Genomic DNA, 10,331 nt, shown 5'->3' with positions numbered 1-10,331 from the left:
GCCTCGTCTATCGCGCCACCTCAATCCCCATAGCGCCGTCTTGACCTGCCCCACCGGAACCGCAGCACCCTCACCAATTCCTCCGATGAAGCCGAGGCCAACTCGGCGCAACCAAGGAGGTTCTACACTCACCGCTGCATTTTATCCTTTATTCGATCTCACGGGGCTGCCAGTGCTCGATACCGAGCAGACATGGCGTGTCTCCATTGACGGCGCCGTTACCGGCCACATCATCCACGGCGTCTCTCCCCCATGTGGTTGCTTCTTCGGCGGCGACTTCCACAACGGCACTAGCTGCAGCTGATGCGGCTCTGTTCTTGCTGTCGGTCGCGCTGCTGCACTGCTCCTGCTTTCGTTCGTGCCGCTGCTCTGCTCTGCTCTTGCTCTCGCTTGCGCTGCTGCTGCTGCTGCACGACCTCCGGCAGCTACAGGAGTTTCTGCTTTAGCACTCGCTCGCGGTGCTACTGCACGACTTGCTCTCTACTAGTGTGTTCCCTGCTCGAGCGTCTGCTGATTTAGATCACTGCTTCTCTGCTACTAGTGCTCGAACGCCCTAAACATCTATTGCAATGCTCTGTTACTAGTTCAATCAGTTTCGACAGTAAAATTCAGTTTCGACTGTGAAGTTCATTTTCTTCAGTTAAGTTCAGAGTGAACAGTACTTACAGCATCTGTCGGAGCGGTTGTGGCACGGCTGATGCGTTTTACATCTAGCACTTTTTGGTGATGTATTTTACATCATATATTGTTGCTGAAATTAGGGTCCCACTTCAGATTAACGTTGTCTGTCTTGTCATGCTTCAGCCTTGTCGCCGTACACCTTAGCGGAGCTGCTCCAACGATGGAACCGTCCATCACACCGGAGCAGTACCCTTGGCGCCATTTCCAGAGGCCTTGGATCTTCTTCCCCGCCTCCGACAGTCACACCAGCATCATCACCATCCTCCACGTCCAACCCAATGATGCTGAGGTCCACAAGGCTATGCCAAAGAGGTTGTACACTCATCGCATCACTTTGTTTCTCCATTCCTCTGTTCTTCCAATTCATGTGAGCCAAACACACAGGTTGACTAAAATCCTATGTTTCCAAATGCTCTGTTTTGCACGTGCATTCCTATCCTATTCTTGTGTTTTTCCTATCCCTGTGTTTATAGAATCCTCCAATTCTAAGGAGCCCTTACAGATTTACTTCATTTTCAGATAGGCGTCAAAGAAAACTCTGTGTGTTATGTCCTGCTCCTGTCGTGCCGTCATCCACCCCACCTGAGGTGCACCATCGACAGAAGCGTTCACTGCGGCAGAGATCCCCTGCAGACTTCCTTTCGCCGCCATAGATCATCTTCCCCGTTGCCAGCAGCCACGCCAACCGCATTACCATCACCGACTGAGCAGATGAACCTGAGGACTACACAGTTCCGGAAGAGAGGTCGCAGTCTTTCGTGTTTGCTTACGTTATACATCGATTATTATTACCTGCTACTTTATCGTTCAATCTTGAGTTTTGAATTGCCCATGGGTCTCATATCGAGCCAGCAATGAATAGTATCTGTCTACTATCTGGTTCATCTGGGGTCTTCTATGTGGTTCATGTTGGGTGGGCAACAAACAATAGATGATCCATTGTCTATCTTTTTAATCTGAAGCTATAATCTACCTGGTATCATTAGTTTTGGATCCATCCACTCGTTTGCTACCATCATTCTTGATTTTTGCATGCACCCCTTAGTCCTTACAAAATCTAACTATTTTTATTATTATGCATGTAGGATATTGTACACAATCGTACTAAACATGTAGAGAAAAAGAGAAGACCGTTGCGTGCGAATATAATGTCATGCAGACGCCGCTCCATGGTGGGCGAAGTGCCCCCCTCCTGCATTTCCAGATTGTATTCCAGAGGAAGATAACTGTTCAGATGGAGATTCAGAAGGAGCCGATCACGCCTTTTTACCACCTGAGGTGTTTGCTCTAACCTGGCATGCTGATGTTGGTCGTATCATACATATGACGCCTTGCATTGCTTACATTATACATCTTATATGTCATCAGCTTAGTTTAGATTTGCTTTGTGTGAATGCCACCTGTTTGGTTTCTATATCATACTCCCACCATTCCTAAATATTTGTCTTTTTAGAGATTTCAACAAGTGACTACATACGGAACAAAATGAGTGAATCTACACTCTAAAATATGTCTTTATACATCCGTATGTGGTAGTCCATTTGAAATCTCTAAAAAGACAATTATTTAGGAACGGAGGGAGTATATGGGAATTATGCAATGTCATCTTCTTTAGCCAGGCATCATATACATGAATCATGCAATGCCATCCTGTTTAGCTAGTCATCGTATATGTGAATTGTATCATGCCATATTTTTTCCATAATGTATTCCATTTGTCAACAATGTTTATACATTCATCTACTCTTCCTGTGCATCAGCCATTTGAGTCAGTCATTGGAAAATCTGGAGTGAAAACAAGGTCTTCTGAGCAGTCAGTGCTACCTGTCGATGCAGATTTCTTGCTAGTTACAGATAGCTCCTCAGAGGAGGATTTAGAGAGAGATGACCAGTCGTATTCCCCTCCCCCCGAGGTGCATGCTCTAACTTGGCTGGGTTATATTGCTCATATCTTGCATTGCCATGCCATCTGCTTAGATTAGACATGCTTTGTGTCAATGCCTCATGTTTGCTTTCTATATCAGATATGTGAATTATGCAATGCCATGTTTTTCAGCCAGTTATCATATATGTGAATTATGCACCGCCATGGAGCCAGGCATCATATATGTGAATTATCTCATGCCATCTTTTTTTCATTACGTATTCCATTTGTCGACAATCTGTGTATATTGAACTACTCTTCATGTGTATCAGCCATTTGAGCCGGTTATGGAAAAATCTGGAGTGAAAACAAGGTCTTTAGAGCAGGTAATGGTACTTGTTGAAGCATATATCTCGATGGTTACAGGGAGCTCCTCAGAGGAGGATTCAGAGACAGATGACCAGTCCTATATCCCACCTGAGGTGTATGCTCTAAGTTGCAATATTTATATTTCTCATATGATGCATATGGTGTCTTGCATTGCTTAGTTTAGACATCATATGCACACTATTGAATTCTATCTGCTTAGTTTAGAGATCATACATGCGAGTGCCAGTTGCTTAGTATATGAATCAATTATGTCAATTATATCATGCCATCTTGTATACTTAGACAACATGTATGTGAATTATTTCATCCCAACCTATTTTAGAAAGACATCATATAGTTTTGTCATGTCATCCTGTTTAGGTACTCATCATATGTTGAATTATGCCATTATATCCTGTTAAGTTATCCATCATATATCTGAAACTGTGTCATGCTATCCTGTTTAGTTAGGCATCATAATGTGAAATTGTGTTATGATGTCCTGTTTGGTTAGACAACATACATGTGAATTACCACATCTGTCTATCATACAATGTCTGTACGTTCAATTTCTTTTCTTGTTTATCAGCCATTTGAGTTGGAGGGAGTGATGGTAGTATCTAAGGGAGTAAAAACCCGTTCTTCACAAAAGACAGTGCTACCCATTGATGCAGATAGAACCATGGTTGTACTGGCCCACAAACTATCCCCACTACACATAATCGAGACTCTTCCAGCACTTACACCGTTGGGCAGAGAACCAGCTACAACCCATCTAACCGCAACCCCAGCGGATAGTAACCCACTTATAGTTGACAAAGCACCATGTCCACCATAGAGTACCCCCACACGAGCAGTTTGTAAAGCTAATGCAGTGCCCAAAGCACGAAGACCACCACAGCTAACCCAAACTCCACGTTTAAAGCAGAAGAGCAAGTGTTCTCAGGTCAAATTCCGTAGCTATCGTCCATACTCCTTTGTTGTTGCATCACTGTATTTACTCATACCAACTACTTTCAAATTTGAAGGATCCAATTGAAACTCCAATGGCACAACAGGTATGTTTTAAACCTATTTCTTTAACTGGATTGTTGTTCTAACTTCTTGCTCTATGTTGATTTTAGTTTAAGTTGCATAAACAGTTATGTTCTCATGTGATGCACATTACAAGTGCTGCCAATGTTGTGTAGTTTCTCACACTTATATTCTGTCTATGCTGTTGTGTCTTAAAAATATATGAGTTGAACTGTGTCTCTATCTTGATTAGGGAACATAAACTAGAATGATATGGCCAATACAGTGACCATAGTACATAGATATATGTTTGTTTCATGTTGTTATCCTGTCCACCTTACTACTGAACCGGTTTACCAAAATGAGTTTCGTATACTAAAAGCTAAACCTGTGATGTGTCTGCTTGTTTCTTTTGTAGTATGCAAACAGAATATTGGAGAAGAGCACCCCACTATGCAATGGTAGAGAAAGTAATGCAGATAAGGTTCAAGATAGTGAGACAACCCTGTTAGTCTCCAAGAAAGGTGATAAAAACGATCTTGTAGACAGTGCGAAAACCCCATAGTCCTGCGTTGATGTAGTGTTCGAGTTACTGGCCAGTACCGCTGGCACAAGCTCTTCCAACTCGCTGCCTGAATCACTTCGGCTTCTTCAGTCTCAGCTACAAGCTGAAAGGCATCAGTAAGCTGTGATGCAGCAAGAAGCCGAAGGACTGAGGAAGTCCCTACAGAATTTAGATACGTACTTTCTTGTGCAACAGCAAGCGCTCGAGGATTTAAGTGCCAAACAAGAGAAAGTTAATAAGCTTTCTAAGCATCTTGCCAGCATTATGGGTACCCAGGATATTGTTTCTTGAGATCTTCTGAAGTGGTTTTAGTTCTGGACTTGTTTTGCTGCGGCGTTTATATGCTGGTGTGTTCCCTATATTTGCACTGGTGGCGAACTTTGATGCCCAGTGGATGTAATATGTGTAATAGCCGTGATAGCCTAGCATAAGTTGCTCGCCTATTTATTTCCTTGTTTTGTTTATTTGTTTGCTTGTAGTCAGTGCAGTTCTTTTTCTGCGGTTTGCTAGTGGCTGCAATAACCTATTTTTTAAAACTAGGCCACAATAACCATGGGCTAATATTTACTGTAGTGACACTGGGCCTCCTACGGGCCATAGAAATAGTGGGCCTTCTACGGGCTGTAGAAACAGTAGGCCTTCTACGGGCTGTAGAAACAATGGGCCTTCTACGGGCCGTAGAAACAATGGGCCTTCTACGGGCCGTATCATCAATGGGCCTTATACGGGCCGTATGATCGATTGGCCAAACATGGGCCAATAACAGGCCTCATTATGGCCGTAAACGGGCTAGAGTTGGAATCATCCATTCATGGGCCGACCATAACGGGCCATCGTTAATAGGTCGTATTTGATGATGCTATGAAAACGGCCCAACGAATTAACGCACCACAAACGGGCCGACTGTAACCACGGGCTGAATTTGGCCCACAAGTAGAAAATGAAAGTAAAGGGCCGTAAGTAAACGAATGCTGGAAATGAGCCCAAGAATAAATGGGGCTCTGAGAAGGCCGAAAGATAACATGGGCTGGAAACGGCCCAACGAAATAACGGGCTGTCAATGGGTATAAAGTGATACACTGTTCATCACGGGCTAGTTTCACCACGGGCCGTTAATGGGTGTAAAGTGATACGCTGTTCATTACGGGCCAGTTTCACCACGGGCTGTTAGTAGGCTAAGAGTTACATAGGGCCTCATATGGGCTGAAAGACGTCATGGGCCATACATGGGCCAGAAGTCAAAACGGGCTGGAATCATATTGGATGGCCCAGATAACGCTACTGGGCCTAATTCGGATAGGGCGTAACGGGCCTTGGGTTAGCGGGCTGTAAATGGGATATATTCGAACAGGCCGTTAATAGGCTTTCCATGGGCCGGCCCGCCAGCTTTTGACCAAGTCAAATGGGCCAACTTTTACACAGGAATGGGCCTCTGTTGGGCCGTGCCATGTGTCGACGTATCATAGGCGCCTATCTGACCCACTGACGAGCTGACACATGTTTCGTCCGGCCATTAAGAATTTTACACGTGGAAATTTCCCATTGGTCGGGGCTGTTAACGGGTTATCGAATCCAAAACCCGACCCGATAGCTTAACGGTGTTCCGTTACGGTGGATGCCACGTGTCGGTCACCCTTGACGAAAGCACTTCTGTGACGCGCGATTTATCGTCATGGAAGTGGACACTTCCGTGATGATAATTTTGGTAATGTCATGGAACACTTCTACGATAGCACAGGTATGACTATCTTGATTCTGTCATAAATTTGTCATGGATGTACATGCATGACAAAAAAGCGACCTACTGTGACAAACACGTATCATCATGGAAGTGTATTTATTTTGTAGTGACTACTACCCTGAAGCAATTGAAGTCAGACCCTTCCCTCATGCAATCAAACTGGAAGTGTTGCTCCTGCATCAGAGGAAACAAAAGTTCAGCAGTACTAGGGGAAAACAGAGGCATGTATCCCATAGGTATGCTGATTAGAGGAAACTTGGAGCATCCATTAAGCAAAATTTCACGTATGAAACCCATCATGATCTATCTTGATCATAAGATCCTCAGAACTTATGACAAATGGAGGATACACCATTTGAACTGCACCACTGAATGATCAATTCCAGGCATGGTGAATTTGTTCCAGAATAGGAGAACTCCATCATATTATTTAGTTGTGAAACTTGACCAATAGTATGTCACATTGGTAGCTAGTTATAGTAAGCCTACATTCTGGCCTTGACCACTGAGTAAGTCTCTTGTTTTTTTTCAAGCATGTCAAACACATCATTGCATGCAAAACAATCAAGGGAATGGCGCACTTTGATTAGTAATAATATATATAGCTAGTAAGAGAACTCTCTTCTTCGTCTTTAAAATCACAAGGATGTCCTGAAACAGCAGTATAGTTTCATCATTTTCAAGAGCCTCCATCTCCGAGCACAAGTATAATTATCAATTGCAGCATCCACTACTACCTCGAAAATAGTTGTTGAAGATGGAAAGTTAAGGAGCTCAGGCCTTAGCTGGTCAGCTACACTGGAAAACTAACATAGAATTGTCTAAAAGGATGACTGAAACTATAGAACGACAAGATTGCTGACCACGAGGCTCTGTTGTACCTTGGTTGATGTTTTCAACATTTGAAACTCTTTAGTTGGACAATAAAAAACAGATAATTGCTTGCATCAATTTAAATTTCTACTTGCTGCAGCGAGTGTCACAAAGGAAAGAAGATGGCAAAATAATACAAAGTTTCCATCCTATAACCATAAGTAAACTCTGTTGTAAATCAAAAATAACTACTACAGGAGCCGGTCCGCACTTTCATCCTAGTGCAGAACATATAGATAGGAATTGCTATTCAAAATCTTGCAACTTATATGCCCTGTTTTTCATCCTATAACCATCAGTAAACTCTAGTTGTAAATCAAAAATAGTTCCATCATAATTTCCACACACAAAAAGATACCTGTGGCGAAGTAGGCACAGAACGGTACATATACATTTTGTGTGCCCCTTGTATGATTTTGGGGAATAGTTTTTGGCATCTATTAGATATATACGGTGGCCAAAAACTATTCCACAAGAGGATACAACAATAGGAACCCAGGGGTGAATCATTATATTTTAGCATGGAAACCATGATGTTTCAGCATTCTGTCACTATATTGAACAGGCAGAACCTTCTTGGCAAAGGTGCATCAGTATTACCTTCATCAGAGTGAATATTGCCACTGAACAACACTCATGGTCCAAGAGAGAAATATTATTGTAAGGTACAATACTTCAAGTGATCATCGATAGCAAGGGAAACAGTGTATTGTATCACTGTTGTTTTATATTTGAAATCTCGGTGCACATCACATATATGTTTTCTAGAAATACCAAGCTTTGATCTAAAACAAAACATATCCACGTTACCCTCAGGATAACTAAACAACAATACCTGACAGAGGGTCACCCAGTTGAATCCATCCATATTGGCACCAAAATCAAACCGGCTAAGAAGAATCCCTGATCCTCCCTGTCTTTCACTTGACGTTCGGCTCCCTCTTCCCCAAGCTCGCACCCGCACCTTCTTCTCCCTACTTCTCCTCCTCCCTGAATCCTCCTCTTTCTCTCTTTTCCACCAAGGAAAACTGAAGCCCCGCCATGGCCTGGAGCTCTCTACCTCCAAGGAATTCCGCTGCCACGCCGGATCCCTTTGTCTCACGCCCCCGTCCACCGTCGCCGGGCTTTAGCGAGCTGCTGCCTAGGTCATCGGATCCTCGTCGTCACCGGTGAGCCCCCGCCTAGACGCCCGCCTTCGGATTAGCCTCCCCAACCCCTGGCACGCACGGATCCGGCCCCTGCAAGCTCCAGCAAACGCCGCTGTTCTGCATCGAGTAGCCGTGCCACCCCAAACTCTCGAGCCACCGTGTTGAACCGATCCAGAAGGTCCGCTCGAGCGTCATCCGCGTGTAGCCAGTTGGGTAGGGTGGGCGCGCCGGCGGGGTGGGCGGTGGCGGCGCGCCGGCGGGGTGGGCGGTGGCGGGGCACGGCGATGCGTTGTGAGGGGCGTGGAGGAGGCAAGGCGTGCGGGGGAAGTGGGGCTGATTTCCTTTCCTTTCGCTCGGGCGTACCGGTTCGTGTTAACTTATTGTGAGGACTGTGTGTAGAATACCCAAAATAACAGGGGCTTCTTTGCAAAAATTATGTGATGGTGAACCTGGAGATTCAATATGTGCTATATTATTAGGGAGAGATAGTGATCGACGAATGGGACCCTAAGAGAGGGTCGTGAGAAGTCACCGTGATATATAGCTTGATGCCAGAGAGGTCCAGATGGTACTTATTGCTGTCCGAAGACGCGCTTCCCATAGTTCGATCAAGCCGAACACTGAGCCCTTTGAATTTTATGCATTGAATAGGCAATGCACTAGGCCTCGACACACTGGTCGGGTGGCAACACCAGATCAGGGGATCGATGTGCCCCTTTAATATTTGTAAATAATAAGCGCAAAGCCCAGTAGCCCCCGAGCCTTAATGTGGGCACGGGTGGCTAAATTAAGGATTGATATCCAGAGTAAAATCACAGATTATGTGTAATGATTCTATGTATCCAAGTACTTTACATCATTATTTTGACTCCATTGTGACCTTTTATCAGTTTGAAAGTGGCCCATCATCGGCTTCTACCCCTTGGTAGATACTACGTAGGGTGTTTCCGCAATAACAAAGCAACCCTTAGCCGACGTCTCGGTGCCCGAAGGCGGTTGTGTCAGCGGAAACGAGGCAATCAGATATGCGGGCTTTAGAACTTCCGCTTATTCATAGGAGCTTTAAACTGGGGAAGCTAGCTATGAGCCCCCAGTTACTGTTCGGCGACATCCGAGGTCAAGCCGTAAACACTTCGGCCAATGTTATGAATGGCCCGTCATTTAACATAGTCATCGGATCGCTGACCAGTTTACGCCTATTTGACAGTCAGTTTTCGGCTTTCTCCACTGAGGTGCTTGACCATGCGAGCTGGAAGCACAATCACAGTGGTTCTCCCTTTGCACACCTAGCCGAACAAAGCGTAATGTAGGAGGCAAGCACACGAGCCGGGCAACCCAACTATTGACCGAAGACACAATTCGAAACTGATGCATATATAGCAATATCCGAGAATGTTTTTGCCGAATCCCTAAAGGTGTCCGGCGTTGCACTGCAAGACTAATGCTGGAAATGCACAAATAGTTTAAAAGTGCCATAGGCTCGAAAAGCCAAAACACTTTCAAAAGTTTAATGTCCCAACTAGATCAAGTGTTCGGTGCCAATCCGAAAATTGGACTTGAAAAAAAAGTGCTTCTGCCGTGCTTTAACATGACACATCCTATCTCAAGACTTCAGGCGGGTCAGCCTACGGCTTCAACCTCCTATCCCGAAGGCGGAGTACTTCTCATTAGGCCAGTTTAGCAAACTAAACTCTAGCGGTTTCGAGAGAGAAATTAGGCTCCTCAGCTAGTGACCACATACTTGTGTCGAAAAAAGGGATGATAAATAATAACAATAATAATAAAAACTTTGCAACGACTAAGAAGAAAAACACTTATTATAAAATGGCTCAAATAAACTTAAGAGCCCCCAAGTGACTTGGGTAAAAGAATGATTGCATGTACCAAAGTACTTATATCAAATCTATGTTCACCCGAACTTTAAACGCGTCTTAACCGACCGTCGGCTTCTCCCTCTTCGGTCAAGGACCGAAAAGTGTTATGTACTCCACCTGTCAAGAATATCGACGATGCTTCCAATAACCAGGCAATCAGGCCATAAGGCTGCAACAGACAAAGCGCGCTCAGGGAACTTAT

Source organism: Triticum aestivum, chromosome 5A (genome assembly GCF_018294505.1).
Source record: "Triticum aestivum cultivar Chinese Spring chromosome 5A, IWGSC CS RefSeq v2.1, whole genome shotgun sequence".
In the NCBI taxonomy this organism is placed as follows: Eukaryota; Viridiplantae; Streptophyta; class Magnoliopsida; order Poales; family Poaceae; genus Triticum; species Triticum aestivum.
The sequence above is the reverse complement of the archived record's forward strand: the minus strand, read 5'-3'. Positions refer to the sequence as shown.